Consider the following 26,324-nt stretch of genomic DNA (forward strand, 5'->3'; position numbering starts at 1 on the left):
GGTTTAAAAACGAATGAGAACGTGGCGAGACATGCACACAAACACAGTGCCTGCAGCTCCTGCGCTCCCTGGTTCTAGCTGCAAAGTCCCTGGGTTAGCAGCGTGGCCTCGCAATCCCTCCCAATATACTAATTTGCCATGGGTATTTTAAATGGTGATTCCAAGTGACCCTCAGATTTGCACACAGAATAAAACATAATCTGCATCAGCAAAGTGTGCAGTGGTGTGAGGACACCGGGGTGTTTGCACCACAGAGTCCCCCCCGCACATGTGCACCATTCTGTAGGGAGCAAACCTGGAGGGCGGCTCTGGCACACGACACCCGTCCCCCTCTTCCCACAAGCGTCCTGAAAGGCAGAGCCCGAACCAGGCTGGCACACCTTGTGTCCATAGCACCAGTCGGGCTGCCCAGGAGAGAAGAAAATGCAAGGGAAGGGTCCTTAGAGCAACACCGAAGTGCCTGGTTTACAGACATCTCTTCTGCAAGAGCTGTTTTTAATCCTCCGCCTTGTTCCTCTGTTTTCCCGTGTTCCTGGTAACCCCCTCTCTCTTACGAGTGCTCCATTTCAGACTGTTTTACCAACCCGATTTTGGGAGCACATAGCTCACAGAGCTACAAAGAAATTTAGCAGACAGGGCATTTACACTTTCCTCAAATTCCCACTAACTCCAGAGCACCCTCAGCCCCCCGCCCGAGCCTGCTCCCTGCCGCAGGGCGAGCAGCGGGGGCACCCCCGGGCTGCCCGTGTCCAGGCGGACTCACTGGGGCATTTCCAGCGCCTGATTCCTAACAAGGAGCAGAGCAGAACCGGAGCAGGGGGTGCTTCACGCCCTCACCCCCGCGGGTTTCAGCGATTCCCCATAAAACAGCGCGTGCTGTGGGGACTCGTTATGGACTCACGGAGATGAGAAGCCAACGGGGTGTCAGTGCCAAAAACCGGGCGCTACCTGCACGAGCAGCCCATGTCTGCCCACCCGCCACCAGCACCCGCAAGGACACCGAGAACTTGAGCAACGGGGACACGGCGGCTCTTGGAGAAATGGCTCAATTTTGCACAGGAAGGTTTTACTCAAAAACTCCGTTATGCAAAAATTTTCAAGTAGCAAAAAAAGTTCCTTTTATTTATGTATTTATTCTCAAACGATCCTATGTGAGAGAGAGGAGAAAAAGAGTGTTTGTTTTAATCAAAGCCAGAATATTTAAGCAGATGAAATGGGTTTATTTTTCATGTTAAAAAGGGACATTTTGCAAACACTCCATGAAACAAAAAAAAAATCAACCCCAAATGCCTTGATCACAAAATAAATTATTTAGCTCTTATATAAACCCCGGCATGAAACGACAAACATTTTTGTCACTTTTGCACAGCCCTGATTACCGTGCATTATGCTTCCTAACAGCTTTTCCTAGCATCATCACTAATGGATTTTATAACATGCTTTATAACAGGTTATTAAGGAATATGGCTGTGGCTGGTAATCGCTGTATAATATGAATAAAGCATTTAAGAAACGGCCCCTTCATTTAAACTGTTAACTGGGAAAACTGCCGCCTTATAAATAACCCGAGCGGGAGGCGTTCTGGGGAGGGCTGCCACCCAGCCCTGCGAGGACAGGGGGTTGCGCGTTTCTTCCTTTTTTTTAAAAGAAAAATAAAAAAAAATAATAAAAAAGGGTAAAACCCGCTCATTCACCCCCGCTCCCAAACCTGCTCTTGCTGCGGCGCCCCGAGACGCCCCCCAGCCCGTTCCCTCCCCCCCCGGGCCGCGGCCCCGGCCCTTTCGCGAGTCCGGGCGGGTTGCGGGGGGGGCAGCGCCGAGGGACCGCGTCCGGGCCCCCCCCCACCCCGTGCCCGCCCCTCGCCGCCCCCCGGCTCCAGCCCCGGGGGCTTCGCGCTCCCGGCCCGCGGGCGGGGCGGGGCGGGGCCGGGGCGGGGCCGGGGGCGGGGCCCGGCAGCGCCCCCTCCGCTCCCGGCACGGCGCGGCCCGCAGGGGGCAGTGCCGCCTTTCCCGCGCCGGGGCGCGCTGCCGCGGGGCGGGGCGGGGCCGGGGGCGGGGCCAGACCGGGGGCGGGGCCGGGGGCGCGCGGGAACGGGAGGTGGCGGCGCGGGCCCGGCCCCTTCCCCGCCGGCGGCCGCCCGCGGCCCGCGAAGCGCCGGGCGCGGGGCTCGGGGCTCGGGGCTCGGGGCTCGGGGCTCGGGGCTCGGCTCCGTCCCGGCCGGCGGCGCCGCGGTTCGGGCCCTCGGGAGGGCGAAGCGGAGCCGCCGGGCGCGGGCTGCCGGGCCGCCCGGGGGCTCGAGGACACGTGGGGGCTCGTTACCGAGCGCCGCGTGCAGACGGCCCAGGGCGGGGACCCGCGGAGAAAAAGCCCCCCGCGCTCGCGCTGCGGCGTAATTAACATTAATTGTATTAATGGGAGCGAGCGAAACAAAACGGTGTCAAACGCTGCGCACGCACAGGCCTCGTGGCACCCCCTCCAGACAAAACGTACCGTTTTCGGTATTTGCCTGCAGCTGACAACAATAAATCCTCTTAAATTTGCCTTCCAAGGTCAGTGGGTGCGGGAGATGCATGTGTATGATTTTCTAGTTTACCTGCTAAGGAGAGAGGGGTCAGTAAATTATACTCCCGATGCAGCCTAATTGAATGGCCTCGCGGCCGTCGGGCTGGGAACGGGAGGGAGCGTGAGGACACACTTGACAACATTTATCTGTCACAGACGACGAGAGGAGACGGGTAAATGGACTGACAGAGAGGAAAGATATACCACACGTATAATAACCACCATGTGATGGGAAGAACAAGTGTTAAAGGAAGAATAACAGAGCCACCTCCATTATCTGGAAAGCAACTTCACTCATTTTTTTAATTAGTGGAACCTGCAGCTGACAAGGGAGGGCAAGATTGAAGACTGGCTGGAAGCTCATTACACATTCTCATTGTGAAATGGGTGGCAAGAGGCAATGTGTTTAAGCAAACCCGGTTGTGTTTCTCTGGAGCAGGACAACTTCCAGGGTTTGCCAAATGGGCAAAGAATGACAGGTTGATGTTTTAGAGAAAAATGGATTCCCACTGCAAATCTGTTAGTGCAGCCAAAGCAGCAACCCGGGGATTACACAGTGTTTGCTCTTGTATGGGGCTTTTATGCATAGGTTTCGAGGTTCTTTATATGAGGAGGCTTAATGGCATTAATCCCGTTCCACAGACAGAGGAAGCGAGGCGAAGTCATTTGCTCAAAATTACTCAGCTGAGACCTTGAACCAATTGCTCTGACAACTGCTCCTGAGCCTGAACCAAGGGAGCAGGGAGCAGACAAGTGCGGTGGGAAGCAGGCTGACGAGTGCGGAGGGGAGACGAGGTACTGATGGAAAGTGGGAGTTGGGTCTCAGCAAGGTCTGGTGCAACAGCACCAAAGCTGCTGTGCTAGACCACAAAGTAGCGCCGTGGTGGTACAGAGATGGAGGAGAAGGAAAACGATGAACCACAGAACTAAGAGTGCTATGGTACCAATGCAGCAGCATGTAACTACGACAAATACACTTGTCTGTTTAGAAGAGGGGCCAGGAAAAGCCAGGGGAGTCTTCAGCAGGTGTCCCTTGTGTGCCACGCCGGCGTAGCTGCACACCGTGCCCCAGGGGAAGGGCCGGAGGGGCCGAGGGAGCAGTGGAAGAGGGCCCAGGAGCAACGGCCACCGCAGCCTGCCCGGAGATGAGCTGGTTTTCCACAGCAGAAGCTCTTCAGCCACGAATTTTTCCTTCCATTTGGCAGTTCCTGCCATAGCACATCAAAACACAGCAAAAACGTTAACAAGTTACTCCTGGGAAAGGGGAGAGTAGGAAGGGGAACGTTGAAGATTGTCATCCCGTTTAATCAATGAGCAAAGCAAGGCAAAACATGTTCCATTTGTGTCTCAAACTTATCAGCAGAGTTCAAACAGACAGCAGCCATCTTCACCATTAATCTCATTTCAGCCACGAGAAAATGTATCTACCTGCAGTACTGCTCCGCTCACCGTGATGGAGCCCATCAGCTTCCCATCTTTGCTGTGCCATTAGCTGTAGAGTCCAGCATAATGTCTTCAGCAATGTTTTGGTGAACGGCTGGTTACGTGTCTTCTAGCTGCCCAACATTTCTGTGCCCTTCCCAAAAGCACATGGTCCCAATAAAATGCTGGAGACTCTTGAGACCAAGTGCAACCTTGAGCAGGCAGCAACGTTAAATGTGTGGCAGTCAGCTTCGTTTTAACTACCAGGGAGAGAAAATTGCTGTTGGGAGAAGGATGCTGTGGGACTGACAGGTGACAGAAATAGCAGAATGCAGCCTGAAATCAAGTTTCAAAGCATTCTTAAAATCAAATATCCCAGGAAAGGTCTCCCTTGCTAGCTACAGATCAAGTTAAAATGGCAGCACCCCACATTCCTGCAGCCGCATCAATCTTTGTGCACCCTAATGAAGGCCGTGCTGTTGAAGAAAGCTCCAGCCTTGCCACCAGATCTTAACTTCTGTGCTGGTGAAGAGTCTTGTCCAGAAAATGTCTAATTCTTCTGCCTGTTTGCGAACAAGGCCTGTGACTGGCCTGTTCCTCCCCATCCTTCACACCTGTGGGACGTACAACACGTATGGCGGGACAATGCTCTCAGACACGTGGTCTGGTTTTTGGGTGGTCCTGTGTAGAGCCAGGAGTTGGACTCAATGATCCTGGTAATCCCGGGCCATTCTGCGATTCTGTGATCTCAGCTCTGCCTCTTCTCAGGAACCTGGGCAGCTTCAGAGCAGTTCTTCTCACCAGTGCCTCGTGCTACTTTCACGCGGGTACCCGGAGAGGACGAGGCCAGCTCAGCGTGTGTGCTGCTTGCTGCCTTCAGAGTCCCAGCTCCTGGAGTTACAAGACTACATGAGTATCTTGGCCAGCATTTAAGCAATATTCTGGCAGCCTTGGCTGAAAGGAAAGTTGGAAAACAACACTGTGCAGAGGACAAAAACTCCGAGCGTTAAGACAACCAGTCTTCAGTCCATGCTCATTTCCAGTGGCCTGCCTCAAGGTAGCAAAGAGATGCGAGAGGGCAGGTATTAAAAATGTGCCTAGGGACACAACCATTGCAGCTTGCTTACCAATGGGAACAGGAAGAAGGGAATGTTAAAATTTCACAGTATAAGAGCATGCAACTGTGGTCAACCCCATTGAAGTGCTGAAGCTCTTCTTAACATGGGGCAGAGCTCGGGACCTCCCTCTGGCTTTGGACTCTGCATGTGACATGGAAAATGGGGGCATGCAAATTCACCAAATTTTATGGACAACCTGTATTTACGTAGTGCTCTGGAAGGACATTTTCAGAGTCCACAAAATACCACCAGGATATACATAAGGCAGTAGAGGAGACCAAGCATTACTACTGCCGCTCTGGGACTTTCTTGTCTGTAATTTCAGTGTAGTCAGTCATTCAATTTTAATCATAACTAATGCATTGCCTTTTACAAGAAGAGGTCATGCTATATTCTAATCCATTCTGTAATTAAGCATAAATTTTAAAGAATCAATTGAATACGGTGATGAACTCACAGTTTACCCAATGCTTTTTCTGCCAAAGGGTTTCCCTGTGCAATTAACAGACTGAAAAGGACTGGCTAAAGGATGGAGCACGCTCCCAGCCTCTGGCACACGATCTTACTGGGAAGCAATGTAGGGAATAAAACAGCAATGCCATGGAGATAAGCTGAAGATGGAGGAGCTTTTTTTAAGGAAATGTGTAAGAGCAGAGAGAAATAATTGTCTGATTTAGAAGTGAGCAGGAAAGGGAGGTTTTGACCCCTAGAGGAAAATCTTGTGAGGTACTTGGAAGAGACTGTCAGAACTTGAGCATTATCTTTAGCTTTAATTTTGGGCATTTTCCAATTCTTCCAGTTAACGTCTTTTCCGCTGCCTGGGAATGGGATAGACCCAATCCTGCACATACTTCTGGGAATGGTCCTTTCCATCACCCAGTTTAAATATTGGGACCGTCCAGGCAGGCCTGTGCTGGGAGGTATCAGCAGGGTCTGGACAGCGATGTGTCCAGGTTTTGATGAAGTAGTGAAAAAAAGCACAACGAGACCCTCAGCTCCAGCTCTGTTCCCTGTCCAGGGAAAAATAATTTAGCCTGAGAACTTGGAGGCAGCAGAAGATGAAATGTCTATTTCTGCAGTTTTGTTAATTTAAACTGGACTTTATTAGGGATGATTTTAAAATATAAACACTTTTAACCGGAGCCAGGATTTTAAATGTATCAAATAGTTTGGCTGCAGGAGCTTGGAACACTGCAGAAGCAGCCAACATTTGCAAAATTTGGACATGGACACGGGGATGATTTCAGGCATCTCCACCCCGCAGGACGAGCCCTGCATCCTGGCTGCAGACTCAGCGCCAGCTTTGCCACCTGCATCCGTCGGGGGCTTCGCGACCCGGCCGACACCTCTGCTGCTGTCACCAGAGGGCAACGAAGGCCACGCAGAAAACCCCAAGCAGACACCCCCCAGAAGACCCCAAGGCAATACATGACAACATTTTTCCTGTCCCACTTACAAGCAGGGCAGCCCCCGGATCCATCTCTTTCCCCAAATCTAGGATCGGGTTTCTTCCCCATCTGACAACAGAGCGTTTCTGCTCGTGTTTGCACAGGGCAAAGCAGAGAAAAGTCTCTCTTCCCATATAAATACTTTCTTTACAACAAACGTTCCCTTCAAGCACTCAACTGCAAGCCTTTCCTTGCACTCGCCCCAGCCCTGAGGTTAGAATCCAGCCCAGTGTCTATTCATCAGTGTGCAGCCCGGGGACATTTTTTTTCTCTTTCTTTCCTTTTCCTTCTTCTTTTTTTTTTTTTTTTTCTCTCTCTCTTTCTCTCCCGTAAAGATGAACACTGCATGTGCTTCAGACACTTCAGTCCTCAAAGCAGACTATGCAAATACAGTTGCTAGGGAGAAAGCATCGCTCTCCCCATTCCCCCATGTCCTCCACCGCCTAAAATAATAATTAAAACCAAGCCAGCTCGCTCTCGCAGGGTACCAAAGCAACGTGAGGCAGTGAACTCCTCGCCGCAGCCATCAGCACTACAGCTTCGGGAACAGGCTGGAATTATTTGGTTTTGACCGCCAGATGACCTCGAGGGCTGCCCAGCCTGATGGACAGTCGGACCATTAGTCCTTTTAACACACATTCTTTTCCTGAAACGCAGACATCACTCCGCTGGTTTGCAGGGAGCGAGCGCACCATCTAAACCAGCCATGACCCTGCCCGCTGGGTTATGGGCCTAGGGCTAGGGGAATTCATTTGAGGAAGGAACGCGACAGCTCGCCTTTCACAAAGAGCCCCGAACCCCAAGCATTCTCCACAGCTTGAGAAAAACATTACGCATCCCGGCCGCCCCTGGAACGGGGAGCACAGAGCTCCGCATTCCCGTCCCTGCACCCCGCACGCCTGGAGCAACAAAAGGGAAGAGGCAAAGCTCTCCTCGTTGTGCCTCCCGGAGCTGCCTTTTGCTCTACCCCAAACAAACACGAACATCCCTCGCGGCACCGCTTGGGAACGGCCGCGCTCTCTGCTGCGTGCTCCTTTATCAGAGGACGTGAAATCCCGACGCCTGTTGTTTGCCCCCCTCTCCTCTGCTGAGGCATAATTTTTGGTCTTATTATTCCAAGCAAAATGAGGCAAGAGCGAGCGAGCCCTGCTGCTAATAGACCAGAACAACCTATTAATCCAGAGCAAAATTAAGCGGCACAAAGGTTAGGGAAATGAGAGTCTTGCTGTTTTTTAACCTCGTAGTCGAGGCCTGGTCCAAAAGCCTTCAGATGACGAGAGTTTTTCTACCGACTTTAATGAGCCCCAGGCCAGGAGATGGAGGTGCAATCAAGGGTCTGTAGCTATCCGGAGGCATTTTTGCCTCAACAGAACCAGGAGTCCGTCGAGGTCTCTGCTTTTCTCTCACCCTCGCATGGGCTCGCTGCAAGACGCAGCCAACGTCTAACGCGTGCAGCTGCCTCAGTTTGCCCACCTGAAAAATGAGGAGAATAATTAATCCTCCTCAGTTGGGTTTATCACAAAACCCATCTATTTAGTGCTCCAAGACTGCCAAATCAAAGAGAATAAACCCCACAAATTGCTGCAAATACACTGCTATTATACAGAGCTGCTCCGCCTGAACCAGTGGCTTACAAAGACTGAATTCCGTTGTCTAAATTAACAAAACCCAACAAAGTATGCTTTGATTGTTTGGAAGAGGCAGCATGGAGTGGGACAGGGAATTTTTCTGTCCCTTGCCCCAAAGAGATGATTCATTCCATCTAAAAATAAGATGAGTAAATAAATACAGATGCCAAGCCCACAACATGGGGGTAAAAAAAATACAGCTTTTCATCTCCCTTTTCAGTGGCTACAGCAGACAGAGCCTTGCCTGTCCTGAGCCCATTTTAATTTCCCTCTTGGGATGACGGACAAGCTATGCTGAGCTAAATGAGGAAACATCTGTTTGACTTTCCAAAAGCTGGCACTGGGTGCCGGAGCCTGAATTGTGAATGCCACTTTCACCAAACGCAGCCTCTCCTGCTGCAAGCAGCCGAGCCGGGGCAGAGCCAGCAGCTCCAGAAACCTCCGCTCTTTCTTGGTACTTGAGGTCCAAGCCCAGAAAGGAAGCTGCATCTGAACTGCGAGCGCTCAGCCTGCTGTCCCCACGCTAGGAGGGAAACTGAATGGCGAAAGGCAAGCTGACTCCCATTTCCCCATGCCACTTTCCCCAGTGCAGTTTGTTTTATGCTGGAAGAGCAAGAACACAGCGAGCATTATAACTCCTCTTAACAGGAGGCAGAGAGAAACTTCAGCAATGTCTCCAGCCTGCTGTATGTCCTGGAAAACCTTGGAGGGGCCTATAATTATTTTTTTAAAGTTGCTTCCCACAGCCCCTGACATTTTGCAGGCTGCGCTGGCTGTTTGTTTTCTCTAACACGGTGGCTGTACAGTAGAGTGTGCCTGACCCCTGCACTCTTGCTAGAAGTGTGTCTAATGCTCCTACAAGGTAACCTTTTCACTGGAGTTTTCTTGGGTGACCCCAGAGTCCCATCTGTCCAAAGACTAACTCCTGCGGCATGTGGAAAATGCAGCTGGCCTGTCTCCAGAATGCCTCCTGCAAGACCGACCCATCTGCATCTTTTCTTCTTTATCCAAGTTTGCAGAATGGCTTATTTCCCCCTTCTCCCTCTGTACAAGCTCAGAAATTAACTCCTTCTGCCCAGGCATAGGAACCAGTTTAAGCAAATAGAACCAGGCATCAGGAGCAAGTTTAGACTGACTTGAACCCATGCAAATCCATAGCAGCGCCAATGGCTTAAACTAAGTTGTACTCTGAATTTACTTGGCAGTGGGTAAGAACATAACCCGGCCCTTTATTCCCTCTGTCCCCCAGCAGGGTTTATCTGTCTCGTCTCGTCCCCAGTCCTTGCCTGCAGCCGGCGCTGCGGTGGGGGCACTGCGATGGTGCTGCTGTCGCTTACGGGACAAGGGAAGCACCGAGTCGCCCGAGTGCTGCCATTACTGGTAAACTACAGCCACGGGAGAGTTCAGGCAAATGATCAGCTGGATGGGGGCTGCACTGTGGAAGAGTACATTTCCACTCTGATGAAGACAACAGCGCGCCTTCATTCTTTGGGGAATCTCCTTAATAGCGAGCGAGTTAGTGGCTGAAGGTCTCTGGGGCACGACCAGAGGGATGCTTGTGCCCGGCAGCATGCGGATTTTCAGCAGCAGCCTGTTTGGGTTATACGTGTTCTAACAATTAGCCAAATACTCGAAGCAGTGGTGAGCTGCACAGAAACGCTCAACCCCAAGTCGAGAGTCGATAGGCACAAAACAGCGGTATTCAATGACCGGCCTGCAATTTAAAACTCACTTAAAATACGGGAGGAAAAGGGGAGAATGAAGCTGTCTGCATTTGCTTGAACAGCTCTTTGCCACCCTTCCCACAGTCTTTGTTTGTTGTATGCCGTTAAAAGTTTGGGGATTTCCCTCCTGCCTCCCCATGAAACCATGGATAGCCCAAGGAACAAGGATTGTCATTCACATACATTTGGCCACACTCGTGAAATTCTTGGTTTTCTGCTTCATTTAGATGAGTAACATTTAAAAACAAACGCTGGCCCCGATTGCCAGTACCCACAGAGCTGTCCGTGCAGCGTGGGGGGGTCGCTCCTCTGCAGGCTGAACACACCTGAGAGGACGAGAACTCAGGGGTGCAGGAAACCTCCCATTTATTTTAAGAGGACAAGGACTGCAGAACCAAACTCCAAACTGCCTGGGAGTGAAGATCCAACACCCACAGGCACCTTAGAGAAATCCCAGCTTTCATTAAATTAAAACTGAGCTTCGGTTCCTGCAGGCTAAAGCACATAATAACCTGAGAATTGACTTCGGCATATTCACAGGATTAACGTTGTGCCAAGAGTTGATAATTAAAAGAATCCTGATAAAGACCCTGCCAAAATTAATTAATAAAAAGAGAAATAACATTGCAACATCAGATCAGTGGTTTTGATACATGAACTCACACAGCCAAACAAATACCTCTCCCAGGAGCAGAAAGCAGGGCACCTAAACGATGTAAAAACTTGAAAAGGGGCAGAATGCGTGCCTGAGTAACAAAAGCAGAGCATTTCTATCTGATTAGGCTCTGACACTGTAAATCCAAAGCAGCTGCTCTGCTTAGCCCAGCCTCACCCATTCTCCCCTTCTCTAGCAGCGTTTCGCCCTCTCTGCTTTCTTTATTTTTAAACTTCGAGTTCTCGCAATCAGGAAAAAAAATGGCAGCCATTAGAAACACTAGTTAGAGACTTAGTCCAAAATCAATTTTAATTAAAAACACACCACTTTAATGTTGAACATGGTCATTTTTAGCATTGCTGTTGGCTAGACGGTGTGCGCAGCCTGGCCACCATTTATATGCAGGGAAGGGCTTTACACCAGGCGCAGCCGTCGTTATTAATGCAGGGGCTGGATGCAAAGCCCAGGGGGTCGGGGACCCTCTGATGGCTATCAGCCATCTATAAACGGCGGTAGGGTCACGTCGCCTAACAACTGGGTGTATTTAATTGTCAGGAGGGGGGATGAGAAGATGCAGGCGACACGGGTGTGGGGGGTAAATAAACTGTAAAGAACGATGTGATTTTACGAGAGCCGCTGTGACCCAGAGTCAGTTGGTCACATGCAGCCGGTGCCCATTACCAAATCAATAAGCATTAAATCAACCTCATTTTCTACTATTTAAATTAACTATAACTGTTTTAATTGCAGATTCATAGCCTGCAAACTGCTTATTACGCTTTACATTATAGCTGAGATTTGCTTGCACGTTACAGACCATTGAGAGCACTCGACAAACGCGGCCCTGCTGCAGCCTCCCCCCGCGCGGAGGAGCCCATTAAGGCCGGGCAGAGGGAAGTCGGGGGGGCTGGGGCGGCCGTGGGAGCTGGGTGCCGAGGGACAGGGTGGGGGCTCCCGGGGGTCCGGCCCCAGGAAGGTGGCCGCGGGGCAAGGGGAGTGCGAGGAGCCCCCAGCACGCGTTCGCTCGGCAGGGATAGGGGGCTGCACACCCTGGAGAAGAGCCTGGGAGCAGAATGGAAGTGACCCAAAATGGAAGGGCAAAGGAGAGGCCCCAGCACAGAATCGCCTCGCGGGGGCTTCCTGCTGGGTCACAGCGGTGCCTGCCCCATCCCGGCCCCCCTGGGGGCACAGCCTGACCCGCTCTGGCCCTCGCGCGGCCCCGTGCCCGAGGAGCGATGGCACCAATGCGCTCCTGCTCCTGTTGCCTGGGGCCAGTCGCTTCTCTCCCCTCACGCTCCCAGCCCTGGTATGGGTTGGAGGCTGAACTGCTGGAGGCAGGAGCCAAGTCCCCGGGGAAGGCAGCGTTAGGGCTGGATCCTGCAGACGCCTGCGTGGCACCTGGCAGGACGCAGCCCACCTGCTGGCACAAGCAGTAGCACAGGAAAGCTTGAAGCTTCGCTGCACGAAGGTGCCTTTCCCAGGTCTTTATTGCATTTCTCCTTAATTTCCAGATTGCTCTCCAGCAAAGCACAGACACGCTTGACTTAAAAAATAAATCCCAGCCCGCAGTTAAGGCAGGAGCTCTTTAAATGATCTTTGAAAGTTTTCACTTTTCCTAGGGAGTGCGTGCACTGTTTTTGGCATGGGACATCCTTTTGGCATTCTGCCTCTGTTGCTCTTGCCTTCTTCCCATGCTGACTCCGAGACAAGAAATAGTCTGTAGGTAAACGGGAGTTTGTTAATTTTTTATGGATGTCAGTCTCTTGACATTAGTGCTAGATAGACTAGTCCCTGGGTCAGTGGCAATGACCCCGGCAGCACTAAAACATGCACAGAGTAAACACTCAGGGGTGGGCAGCGAGGGCTGCACTCTACACAAAGTTTGCTCAGCGCTGGCGCAGCCTCACCCGGCTCGGCCAGGGGCTGTCCCACGGCAGAGCCGCGCTCCCTGCTCAGCCCCTGCAGCCACAGAGACCAGGTGCCTCCAGCCCCTCAGCCGGGCCAAAATCAGAGGGGGGAGTCCTAGAGAAACCTTCTGGAGCTTTAGGAGCAACGAGCTCTATCTGATGGACTTGGGGTTGCTGGTGGGAAGCCATTTCCCCAACAGCAGAGGATGACTTGTGCCTTTCTTCCTCAGCCGTCCAAGGGAAAACTGCCACATGACTGCTCACCTGCTTGTTTTGTATCTCAGCTATGCACCAAAGCCAACATAATAGCTAGCAAGTTGTGAGCAACCTCTACTGAAGGCCCCGGATCCCGTCCTGCAAGGCACGACCAGCCAGCGACAGAGCTGGGCTCAGGACCCACACAAATATTTCCACATGATGTCAGGGCACTCTTGCATCAAGTGGCCACGGGGATTTCCACAAACACCGCTCCCAGCGCCAACAGAATTGCTGTCGTGAGAGGACGTGGGCAGCACAAGACAAAAGAAACCTGGTGATGCTGCTGAAAGAGATCAAGGGGCAGCGGGGAACGTCCAGCCTCCCGCAGCCCCACACCGACGGGGGCTGCATGGCTCCAGCACCCGCAGCTCTCCACCTGCTGAAGCCCTTCGCGGCGCCTGCCCGCCTCCCCTGCCCGTGCTAGCACAGTCCCAGACCTGGGTGCTCCCAGCGCAGGAGCTGGACCAAACCACCAGCCCCCTAACGAGATTTTCTCAGCGTTGCCAGATCCGTCATTTTTTGCCAGGCCAGAGCACCCAGCGAAAGATCAAGTGCGTAATATTCTGATGTGGCTGCCCGTCACGGCGAGGGCTGTTTGCAGGCTCTTGCTCCAATCTCTTGGGTCCGAACAAGAAATTTAATTCTGGTCTCCCAGATTTTCTATCTGCACAGCTGGCTCCGTAACAGGAATTCTGCATGCATGCTGGGTATGAGCCGGGACTACTTTAACATCTAATTTCAGCACAGCAAGAATTAGCTCATCCATAAATGACAGCAGGCCTGCAGCTCCTCTGTCCTCTCAAATGCCCAAAGCACAGATTAGCGATAAAAATATCTGATTTTCTAGATGCTATACTTGATAATAAGCTAGTGAATTCCCCTGGATGGATTCCTTAAACAGTCCCTTTTACTCAACAACCTGCCCTCCGAGCGAATTGTAGTTTCCAAGGCTACGCCAGTGGACAACCCCCTGATCTGTCCCCCCCAGACCATACGGTAGGGCTCTGCTGGGACAGTTAAGAGCAAGGATTAGTGAGCTAACCAATATCACGATTCTCTCCTGTGTATTTCCATGGTCTCCATTACGGCCCAGAGCACTGCCGGTGCTGTCTGAGCACTTTGCAGTCATTTACGTCTTCTCCCTCGCAGTCCCCCATGAGCCGAGGTGCTGTTATCCCTGTCCTACACACAGCCGCGCTGTGGCTCAACTTCCCAAGAACCTGCGCAGAAATTCAAGGGAGAGGTCTGCCTGCTGGTCAGAGCAGCAATCTCCTTCACCCAGGCTAATAGACTCCCTACCCAGCCTCCTCCTCTGGAGTTGAAGAAAGGAAGATGCTAAAAAGAATGCCTGAATAAGTAAATGATTATAACCAGGCTTGGGGGCCAAGAGACACCAAAATACAACCCTATTTCCACTGCTCCTTCCCTGCTCTCTGGGCTCCCCAGGTGAAGAGCATGGCAAAGGCACTGCACAGCACCCTGCTGCAAACATTCCTCTTCTCCCATCACCCGGCTTTGCTCAAACCCCATCCTCAGGCTTCAGTCCAGGGGAAAGGCATCCACCGTGCTGGGCGGCACCACGGGCTCGCTGGAAACCTGCTTCCAGAAAGGGCCAGGAGCTCAGCCCGGGGCGGCCGGGCACGTCCCCAGAGCCCAGCTCCGACGTGCAAGCTCTTGGGCAAGGAGGAAGGTGCAGAGCTCGTCGTGTCCCTGGCCACGGTAACGGCGAATAACGCACGGGACCCCAGAGGAAGCAGAGAAAAATGAGGGGACGCTCAGGGCTCTAATAGGGAGGCAAAGGTCCCCGCCCAGGTAGGAGAAAATGTGCAATAAAATTGGCTGATTTGGCTTAACAGGTAATTACAGAGTTAATAAAACCAGGCTCCTTGACACGATAGGTCCTAACGATACAGCCTGTGTCATGGGCACTAAGTGACTTTTTACTTTGCTGATCATTGATCCAGCAGACAGTAACAGCTCCGAATTGGATCGATGCAGCTGTCGCACGCTGGCAGCAAGGCCGCGCGCTAGCAAACCGCATGAAATTTCACATGAAGAAGTTTACTGCTCTTGCACTGTGACCTGTTTGGAAATGAAACATCTGGCCATTTACCTCTCCTGCTTTTAATACAAAGATTAATCCATGCTATGAACTATTTGCCAGAAAGATCCATTTTATTTTTTAAAAAGTAGCATCGAGCTTTATTGCTGGAAGGGAAGAAGCAGTTTTTCTTGCTTGCAAAGTTTTATTTTAATAAAAAAATTCTGGAGTTAATAGAAAACAAAACACACACACCAGGACCGAGGACTACAACCTGGGCAATTTGTGCTCTGTCCTACCAATTCCCCAACCAAAACTGTTTAGTCTTCCATTTGAAAACAAAACCCAACAATTTTGACAGGAGGGGAGGTTTTCATGGGAAGAGCCCTTGCTGCAGAGAGCTTCCCACCGGCTCCCGCACCACCGCTTGAGCCCAAAGGGAGGCACGGGCGCTGGAGGCTGGGTGCAGGCAGCCCCCGAGCCTGGCGGCTGCAGGCCCTGCACCACGGCACTTTCGGGTTCCCTCCTCCCTACCAGAGTTTCACAGGCACGGTGAGAGCCGAACTCCTTTTAACAACTTCTTCTGGCTTTGGCTGACATCGGCCGGGAGGTTCACGGTCAGAGTGAAGGCCAGGACGCAGCACGCAGGCAGCTGGGGCGTGCGCACCAACTTCGCTTCCCTCAGGAGAGCCAGATAAAAGCAAGTATCGAGATGACAAGTTCCTGGCATTTAAAGGGAGGAAAGGGTGCAGTTAACATTTCTCCTGGTTTAATCTCTCCAGGCGCAAATTCCTGCGGGGCAACGAACAGAAGCACAGCTAGGGCCGAGGCCCTGGGGTCACCCCAGCTGAAGTCACTGGGACAGGAATGTCACCACGGCTCCCCCCTCGCTCCTCACCTGCTGCAGGGCAGCACACCTGTGGCTGGCAGCCCTTGCAGGTGGTATAACTGCCGACACTAAGAAATACAGCTGGATTAATATTTAACAGTGCCAGCAGGGCATCTTTAAGCATTGCGGTCTGTCAGAGGTTGCTTTAGAGTTACTCCAGCTCCAGAAGTTTCCACAAACCCAGTCACCCATACTCTGCCTAAGTGTGTATTTTGTGCTGCTGGAAAGAAAGCAATTCATCAGCACCTGGAATTCAGCGTGGCCTCGCATGAGCAGCTCGAACCTAGCTGATAGGAAGCACGGTCTGCTGGGGCGAGCACCAGACTGGAACTGGGGTGGCCGGGCCCGAGCCCCTCTCTGCCATGGAGACCCCCGCGGCCCTGGGCACATCGCAGGACCTCTCGTGCCTCTGCGCCTCGCGTGGGCAGTGCCGATGTGTACCCGTTTTGGTCAGCGCGGTTAGAAGCCCGTGAGGAGGGTGGCTCTGTGGAGAAACTGAATTGTTCAGAAGAGCTGCTGCAGTCTCACGGAACATCATTGGCAAAAATGAGGAGGAATCCCCCAGTTTAAGGGAAGAGCTGCCCTCTGTCTGAACAGGGCCCCGGTGCCAGCCCACATGCCTGGCAAGCCTCGGTCACTGCTTCAACAGTGCTTCAATCGTTTTTAGAGCAACCAGGCACACATTTTCTCTGCTGGGATTCCACTAGCCTGAGCGATTGGGCTTTTTTGTTGTTTTTGAGAAACAGTTTCACAAACTTACCTCTGCACCCGTCCTCAAAGATGGGATAAATGCCAAATTATTATTTGGGACCCAGAACCAGCAATTGCACCAAAGCCAAAATACCAAATACTTCAATGCAAAGCCTGTAACTTTTTCTGACTGAATGAGGAAAAAGATATAACTCAGCAACCTTTGCAGAATAAGCATATGAAGCTAAGCATACACTTGATAAACACATCTCCCTGGACCAGACCTATCTGTCTGGCTCCTGAATTAATTTCTGTGCCTGGCTGGGACAGGTGACTGACTATTACCCATTGCATCAGCTACGTCCCTCGAAGAAGACAAGCCTGTCAAATTTTTACGGCCTCCTTCGTAGAGAACAGATACATACACACACACACACACAAGAGAAACTAAAAACATCCAGTTGCTTTTTTACAAGCATTCTTGCTTTAACTAAATATTTGCAATATGTTTATACAAAGCGAGCTGCATGACCTTTTATAGAGAGAGCTGAACAAGCATTAACTCCACAGCCCTCACCACAAGCCATTCACCTACCGATTCCTAGGATCCCTGTAAAAAATGCAGTAATTATCTTCCCCCCTCGTTTTATCGATGAAGGAAAGGCAATGACTACTTGTTCAAACACATTGCCAAAGATTCATCTAAGTTGTCGTTTTTTTCCTGACTAAAAGATTTGAAAGGCACAATAAAGTGCAACACAAATACCAAAAAGCAATCAAATACAAATTATTAGCTGTTAGCATTATACAAAGCACCACAGACTCCACCCAGGCATGGGCACGGTATCAGATGTAGTTAAACAGGGATAGTTAACCTCAGTTGGAAACCGATTTTTCTGATACCAAACTGGTTTAAAAGAACCGAGTCCTCCCCCCTGCCCTCCAGTATAGCTTTGGCTTCCTGCTCCTTTAGCATACAAATGCACATCAGCATTTCAAGCTGATTTAACGGCACCATACGAGGGGGTGGCACACACCACGATGAACGGATTCAGAAACTGGACGCGAACGACTGGGCTCTGTGGCTGGGTGCTTGCTCGGTTAGCAGTGCCGTGCAGTTCAGGCTGCCAGTTGTGTGATGCACTCCTTCATTCACAGCCTCTTGGCTAAAATTGACTGGGACAATTTATTGCATTCCTCCTTTTGGACTGTCCCTTTTGGAGCCAAAGAATATACCTCGGTAGGTACGCGTTGCTGCTCACATGGCCCTTGCTTACTAAGAACTAAAGGACTGTCAACATGCTGCATGACAGAAAATGCAATATCAGATATCGCACAAAAGGATGGTTAATCTCTAGAGTCCTTCAACTGTCTTATAAAAACTCCAATATATAAATAATATCAGTATGGAAGTGGAAGTCCCCGCAGAGCAGGGTCCTATCACGCAGCGTGTTTTATGTACACGTTGAAAAAGGCTGTCTATATTCAGAGGAGATTATATTTTAAACAGAAGATAATGAACCTCATTTTGCAGGTGGGGACAGAGGCATAAAGATAATTTGCACATGCAGAATTCGTTGCTACGCCAGACGCTGTGCTCAGATCCTTATAGGTCCTGTCCACTGCCACCGCCATGAAGCATCCTTTCCCTCCGTTGTTCCATGCCGTCATGTAGCGTCCCAAGTTCCTCTAGAAAATAACCCAGGCTGTTACACAGCTCAACTGCTACTCTGGGGCAGATTCTGTGCTTGGTGGTACTGCTGCAACCCTGTTCACTTCAGTCTGGCTGCAGTGGAAAACCGAGCTAAATTTGGCCCTCGGGCACCTCCAAAAATAATTGGAGGTGAGAAAAACACAATAGCAACACACAGCTTTTAAAAGTATACATAAAATATTTAAAAAAATAGATAAATTATATATGTGTATACAATGCCCAGAGATGCCTCGATTTATACGATACGGTTTCCTGAGAGCAGCACAGCTCCAGGCAACAGAAATGAGAAGTCAAGCTGAACAGCAGTGCTGTATCCCCGAGATTGTGACATCTTATAACAGGGAACAGAGGTGCCCCTGGGGCACTACGTAAAAATTATTACTGAGCGGCAAAACAACAATGTAAGTTAATTTCATTGAAATTAACAGTAGTTTCCTCCCCTTGAGCACATGGAGAGGTATAATCAGAGTGAAAAGGGGGAGGCATGTGTAAAGAGTCAAGTGGTTTGAGTGGCTGAATCGCACAGATGCTTTGGAGAGACTTAAAAGCAAATAAAACTATTTCAGGATTTTGGACGGATTTTTTTTTTTAATGGAAATCTTAAGTGATTGTTCTCTAGCCTTTGGAAGCTTTAAAAAAGAAACCCTACCTCTTCTTTAACTACATTTTCCTTCACTGAGCCCAGACGTGACAGTAGGGCTGCCTGCTGCTGCTGGAGCTGCTGTTTTCCATTCAGTAAGGCGATGGCAGCGTATCTGTGGTACTTCCAACAGCCCAGGGATCTGACGTGCATCTGATCTACCCGTGAACCCTCTCCTGAAAAGCCTTGGTCCAGAAATGGGTTTTTGCATAGTGTAACTCCTGCTGTGAATTATTTGAACTAGATTACAATTATTATATTAGTACATACTTCTAAGGTGAGTTAGAACAGAACAGATCTGTTTTATGTTGGCACAACTTGTTTACTTCCTCTGAAGGCATTCTGGGACCAGCGCCTCCACATGCCTTTAAAGCACGTGCATCGGCAGAACAGCACAGGAGTGGGTAGGCTTGCCTTTAATAGATGGAGGCTCTGACTCTTTAAAAACACAATCCCATTCAAAAAGTACTTACACACATGGTTAAGCCCTGCTGACTTAATTTGTTAAGTAAAGGCTGTTTTAAGCATCTGCTTAAATGTTTTGCTGCAATTGAGGCCACAGAAGTTGCAGGCTGGCATTGCTCAGACAGGCTCAGGAGGACGGGTCGTGCGAGCCAGGCTTGCGGGTAGCAGAGCCATGGGACCCGGCTCTGTGCTGGGCGAGCAACACCTTAATAAACACAACAAGCGCTTGAAAGAAAAAGAAAGAAAAAAAAATACAACAGCTCTATAGTCTTAGTAAGTAGGGGAAAGTTCCTGTGGACAAAACGCTTTAACTCGCCCTGCCAATACAGAGCACCTTCCTCTGAAAACTTTGAGAGCAACTAAATCTCAAGGGAGAAATCTCACGGAGTGAAGACACCGGTGGTGTGAGGTCTCACCTTTTCCACCTAAACTAAAAGCCTCACCTCTGCGGGGAGATTTTGCAGTGCCCAGCCCCTCCCCGAAACCCTCCCAGAGCAGCAGCACGCAGGAGCTGCAGTGCGCGGAAGCCGAACGCACCCGGGGAGCGCGAATTGCGAGCCCCGCGGCAGCTCCCCTGCGGCAGCCCCCACCTCCCCTTCTGCGCTCCGCTCTCGGGCAGGGGCAGAGGGGGCTCAGGACAAGGGCAGGGGGCAGTTTGCTTATTTCTTGTTTCTGGCTCTACGTCCCCGTCCTGACCTGGGGCCAGCTGCTCCGTGCCTCAGTTGACTCCTGCCCAAGGATGCCGAGGAGCCGAGAATCACAGCCCTGCCACCCTCCCCTGGCCGGCAGTCTAAAAAGCGCTTTACTACAAAGCGTTCTTCCTTAAACATAAGGATAAGAGACAAAACATCCTCTAGTGATAATGAAACAAAAGGGAGAATACTCAGAAATTCAAAATGAAGACCAAAAGCCTTTCGTCTTGTCCTCCTGCTGAAGTTCAGTAATATATGAGGCAAGCAGGGTAACATATCACAGGCATCCAGGACATTTGTAATGCCAGGGTCAAAGTGCCACGCACAGAATTGTGCCTTCTCCCTCCAGGCACAAGTCTCCCAGGCAGATTTTCAGCTGGTGTAAATTGCCCAAACCCCATAATGAAGTTATGACAATTTACAACAGCTGAGGATCTGTTCATCTAATGAAGAGAAATACTGGGAGGAGGGAATGAATTAGTTTTAAGTAAGAGCTCATTGCAGAGCACACACAAACATCTTTAAGAGATCCCTGAGAACCATTCCCTTATCTAAAGAAACCAGAAGAGAAAGAACAACGACATCCCCTCCTAAGCAGTGGGATTTTTCTTCTCCCTTCAGCTGAAGGATGGAATTCAATAAAAGCTTCTCAGACACACAGGAAAAAAATGATCTACAAGTAAGCGAAGATGTAAATAGTATTAAAAAGGGGCTTCACTTTTCTTCTCGGCCGTGGGTTGTTTTTTTCCTGTTTCCCTCAAACAGGAAAGCCAGCCACGCTGGCCCATATTTCACCCCTGACAGTCCCTTCCATCACTGGAACAATAGCCCTGCGCGGCTGACCAGGGTCACAAGCGCGCGGGCGCTTTCCCAACACTGCGGTATCGGCAGAAAACATCAGTCTCTATCTCCGATTTTCTTCCTGTGATTCTCTTGGCAGAGCCCTCTCAAGCCCTGGCTATTTCGCAGAATAACTACAAAATCCAGGCAAAAAGTGACTTTGCTGAGTGCTGAACAAAGAGCCCAGACGTAAAACGTTCATCTGGATACAGCCTTGGCAGCGCGAGTTCGCTGTATTACAGTCAAGATCCTGTATTGATCTATAGATAAACTATCAGGAAAGGGGTCCTTTCCTTGCAATCCACCCTCATCGCAGTGGATATAAAAATAAAATACCCTGTCTCTGTGTATGGAGCACATATGTCCTTTCCACATGGGAGACCCCATTTCCTGCCACAAGTGTCCCAAGGCCAGCTGCAATAAATACAAGCGGTTCAGCTGGGCAAAGAATCGCAGAGTTACAGGCTCAGATGAACTCCGACAGACCAGAAGAACTCGGCAACTGAATTTAAATGAATTATTCCTGTAGCAGACTATGCACGAGGTATGAAATAGTTTGTGCAATATTTCAGCCACCCGAGATTGGAAAGAGCACGAGGTTTGACCCGGTGTTCTCAGACACCAGAACAGAATCTTTCGGGGCACAGATAAAAGCCAGAGAGAGTGCAGGAGGCACAGGATGAAGGAAAATAAAACAACCCCTTCGCAACCTCTGCCTGTAAAGCACTGCACATTTTAAAATCCCAGAGAAAACAAACAAAAACCACCACCAACAACACAGCAATGCTAAAATGTACTAAAATAAAAGCCATGCCATACAAAACCCAACTTGGCTAGCTTAAATGCACTGTTACTAATATTAACGTGAACCTTCTCAATTTAAGTCTTGATTTCTTAATGTTCATTTTTTTAAGTAAGCTAATTAAGTTTTTGAATGTGCATTTTTCGTATTTTTGTGAAGAAAGCAAGGAAAGAAAAAAGACCAAAGCTCTTCAGCTGAAAGGGCTTTTAAAACATCTGTCATCGTAAACGTGTAAAACAAAAACAGGCAGCAGTGAATTCCCTGTCTTTATTCACTGTGCCACCCAGCAGAGGCAAAATTCATGCTCTGCAAGTTTCTCTAGGAAGCATTTATAGCAGAGATTTTTTTAATTAAAAAATTTGTTTCAATTTTTAAAAAAGGGAACGGGAGACTAAGTCGATGACGCCTGAAAAATGCATCTACTCAGCAGACTTGGAGCATTTTTCCAAAAAGAGGAGCGCAGATTGCAGCGGTGAGATGAGTGAAAGGGATGCAGAGCGAACACCTGAAAGATCCACTGACAGCACTTGTGCCGGAGGTACTCGATGGCTGTTTACACCAAGTGCCATCTGGCTGTATAGATATAATAACAATTATTCCATCGAGGTATGCGGCTCTCTAAATCATATTAATATACAATGATTCCACTAGTCTTATAGGACTTGCTGTTTCTGTGTGCTCCCATTTAACCTGGGTAATGCGCTAAAACAAGCCTGCCTCATCATTAAGAATTGATTTTTTATTTATGTGAATGTCGCTTGCAATCCCATGATATCCCTTTGTAATTCAGGAGAACAGGGGCTGCATCCCTGTGTTAATCTCGTTTTATGGCGTATCTTTAAAAATTTGCAGCATCTTGCTGCATTTGGATATTTATGTTGTGATTTGTGTCCTCACACAAGGCTGCTGTTTTGCTTCAGAGATCTATTTCACACGGCACCGGCGCAAAGTATCTAATATACTTCATTAGCTATATTACATCAGATAAGGGTTTTATTTCTTTAAATTATTTAACCTTGGTAGAGCCCACTGGGACCACATAAATTACAGCCCCACTAATGAAAATCATTCGTTAGGCTATTCAAAAAGCCAACAGGAAAAGAACTAAATATATTTTAAAATCAACTGTTTAATATACTTGAAATCTTAGACATTTGATAATTCAGCACAATCAACTGTTTTCTCACATCATTGCTGATTAGAGCTCGGTACTGAAACATCTGAGCCAGCTATATAACATTTTTGCAGAATATACGGTTTTTCCCTCCCGTTTCCGAGTCTTTTGAAAAGCTCCTCTGCTGCCTTCCAAAGGAGAGCAGACTATTAAACACCTTTTTATCATCATCAGTAGAGGCAGAATTTAGTTCCTAATTACAGAAATAAATGTCAAACACTTGTGTGTCTTTTCTGAAGGCTGGAGCACGTGATCCAGCCACGGCGAGCGGAGGCGCCAGCGCTCGGCCCCGCGGCAGGGCCCTACCTGCGGCTGCTGGAGCGGCGCCGGTGCCGGACCAGGGCTGGGTCTGCACCGGGCAGGGGGGTCCGGGGGCGAAGCAGAATTAGGTGCACATGCTCCGGTTGTTATCTGAGCGTTAAGTAATAAAAATGGCACATTTAATTCAGACTCTCCCCGACTAAGTATCTCATGGGGGACATCTTTAATAACACCTTCCACCATCCATATCACTATTATGGTAAACGTTGCTGCGTTAGTTTAAGTTACTCATTTGTTGTCCGACCTTTACGAAGCACAATTGTGAAACCTGCCGTTTGGGCTGGCGGGCTTGGTCAGGCTCCAGGCACGCAGAGCATCACAGTGCTTTTGGAGGATATGAGAGAAGACGATGAGATTTTTGCATGTTCTCGTGAAAAAAAAAGGCCACGGAAACCATAGCTCCCTTTTTTAGTCTTTGCTTTTTCAAAGCATTTGAGAAGAGAGTTGAACACCACACACACACACCCCACGCACCAAAGCAACCCTAAAGGTGGTTTGGAGCACAAGGGCTTGGGCACAGGACAGGTCCCAAGTGGTGCTGTGGCACCTTCCCGGGCTCCTGTGCAGGTTTATCTCCATCCTGAGAGGGAACTGGCAGAGGAAAGGGAACACGAGCTGCAACCACCCTCCTCCTCCTCCCTGCCAGCAATCAAACCAAGCTAGCTGCAGAAAGACACAGCAAAAATAAAAATCATGAACAGGGACAATGTGGGGATGACAGAAGCCCTAGAGCTGCGGTGCCCTGGAAGTGGAACCACCTCCCCAGGAGACGGGCAGTGCCCATGGATCTACCGGAGCCTCCCAGGGGGTCTCAGGGTGGCTCAGGGCCACCCCGCAGCGCCCGGCCAGCCCTGGCCACCTTTGGCCACCTCCAGCCCTCACGAGCAGCATGGGCAGCCTGGGAGCAAGGCAAGGACCCTGCTGCATTTCGGAGACATCAGCAGCCAGATAACACTCTTCAAAAGTGGTCAGAGTCTGGTCTGCTCTCCTGAGCTTTGCTAGAACCCGGAGCAACTTTACCAGAATAAATGAGAGCCAAAGGAGACTTCAGCCCTCTCGCTCCATGGGTGAAACGAGAGGCGGCTGCGCCCTCGTCTCCGAGCGGGCACCGGCTCTTCCTCGCTCCGAATGTAGGATCACGCGCCGCTGTGACCCCTATAAAACCCCGGGTTTAAAATGGTGATTTAAGAATGGCAGTTCAATTTCCCAGCTCCTATAGATTTAAAATCAGAACCCTGTAGAAGCCAAATGTATTTTCCCTGCTTTAATTACTGCACCTTAGTTTGTTTCAAAGGGCTTTTATTTTATTTTTGTTAAACCTGTAAAATATGCCCAGCACAGAGTTAGCTTTAACGTTCAGCTGATAAACCATGAAAAACATGGGGTTTGCAATGAAACTGCTGACAGCAACAGTAAAGACAGAGCACTGCCATTGGGTGTTGCTGCAATTTGCCTTCTATGGCTGTCTTTGAAACAAAAAAGCTCCACACGCAGCATGCAAAGAAGTTACAAGTGTGCCTGTGTTGGGGGCTGAGGGAGGGGGAACGGCACATGTAAGACGAGAAGGGCGGGTGGTCGTGGCAGTGGGAGTGGGGGAAACTGCAGATCAATCATTTATAATTAACAAAAATCCGATTGGTGCTTTAAATAGAGATCAATGTGTTGCAGGCTGAGTGGATTGCGAGGATGTATTCACCTTCTCGTAACTCTCCTAGCAAGCTGTCACACCTACAGAATCACCATTTGTTTTGTTAACAAAGCTTCAGGGGGCGCCAGGCTCTCATTGAAATTTCATTAATCTAATGGAGTAAAGTCCTATAGAAAAAAATCAAATTCTCGTTGGGCGAGATGGTACCTGGGAAAGATAACCTCTGTTTGAACTCCCCGACTCTGATCGCTCTGCTATTAGTCTGAGGAAATAGACAGCAACTAGGATGATTACAGCCACCGGCCTCGGCGCTCCCCCCTTCTCTCACCACCCCCGGCCCTAACCAGCAATTCCCAGCGCCAGCACCCGGCTGCGGTGGTGGGGAGGGGGCCGGGGCGGCCGCGGCCCCTGGGGCGCAGGGCAGCAGACACGGCCGGGTGCCCTCGGCACTGGGTGCAGGGGGGCAGCGCGGGGAGGCTCTCGGTGGGTGCCCGGCGTATCCAAACCCTCCCGTGGTGCCGTCCTTCCTGGCTCCAATTAAAAAGCAAGCAAACAAAACAACAAACGCTCAGTTCTCTTCCCTGTGCAAGTCCACCCCTCGACTTCTCCTTCTTCAGACCCCGAAAGGCTTTGCTAGATGTTTCCAAGGGAAAACACTCCTGCTGCTGCTGGACGCGTGACCTTTAGAGACAGGACAAGCAGCTCTTGCTAATTTCTTGAAGATGTTGTATTTGGAATATTCCAGGAATCCCAACAACTGGAGTAATACAATCGCAGGAGAATCTCAGCTTTCAGTTCACACTCCTCCCAAATTCCTCGTCCCCTTGTTTGTGGGAAAGGACAGGAAACCTGAATCCAAGAGAGGAAAGACCATTAAAAAAAATAATCTCACGGGTTTCTGAATGCTTGGGATAACAGTTGGAGCAAGATTTTCAGAAGAACTCAGCACCGGCTTGAAATGGACCACATAAAGGTGCTACTGAGCACAGACATATGCACTGTTAAATTCTGCTAAGCAAATGGCAATTATTTTAAAAATTCTTTTAAATTTATTGGAGAAGTGAAACAGTTATTCCTCCTTTCTCAAATCACTCATCCAGGTGGCTTATAAAGTCCAGCTGCAATTTTTATTCTGGAGGACTTGTATATTCCAACACAACACTACACTTGCCATCTGTGGCATGTGGTTCTGAGTCCTTGGCCAACTGTCAACATGAAAATAATAAAATAAAAATCATGCCATTATTTCAAATTAAAGTACTCTGGCAATAAATAGAACTTTAAATGGATCGGACATGGAAATCAAAACCTGAAAAATCTCATCTGACTGAGCATAAATTTAACCGCATCAGATAAAGTGTTTGTGCCACTTCACCCACATCACCAGATATACCTATTAGAAAAAAAAAAAAAAAGAGTATTTGCTTTCTGTTTACAATCCAAATATACGGTGCACTCTAGTGCCCTCATCTGAAACTGTCGCAGGTCTTTACGGTAAGCTGAGTGAGCCTCCACTCTTCCGGGAAGGGCACTTACTCCCTGTCGTGGACGGAGAAGCCGGGGCTGCCGCTCTGCTGGGAGGAGGGCCGTGCCCACCCCAATTCCCCCTCTGCTCTCAGGAGCTGCAGGGGCACACCCGGGCCAGGGGCAGGTGCCACTTGGCTGTGACACCAATCCCGCCCCGGC

At 49.8% G+C, this 26,324-nt stretch overlaps 1 protein-coding gene and 1 long non-coding RNA gene across 5 annotated transcripts in view; both read right to left on the minus strand.

Moving 5' to 3' along the window:
* Positions 1-26,324, minus strand: part of SKAP1 (src kinase associated phosphoprotein 1) — a 142,902-nt gene that overhangs the window by 61,883 nt on the left and 54,695 nt on the right. The window lies entirely within an intron of this gene.
* Positions 14,879-26,324, minus strand: part of LOC311423008 — a 32,614-nt gene continuing 21,168 nt past the window's right edge. The window contains exon 2 of the long non-coding RNA XR_014685553.1: positions 14,879-15,486. This is a non-coding gene — a long non-coding RNA (uncharacterized lncRNA). The remainder of the gene's footprint in view (positions 15,487-26,324) is intronic.

Source organism: Aythya ferina (assembly GCF_964211825.1).
Source record: "Aythya ferina genome assembly, chromosome: 23".
Classification (NCBI taxonomy): Eukaryota; Metazoa; Chordata; class Aves; order Anseriformes; family Anatidae; genus Aythya; species Aythya ferina.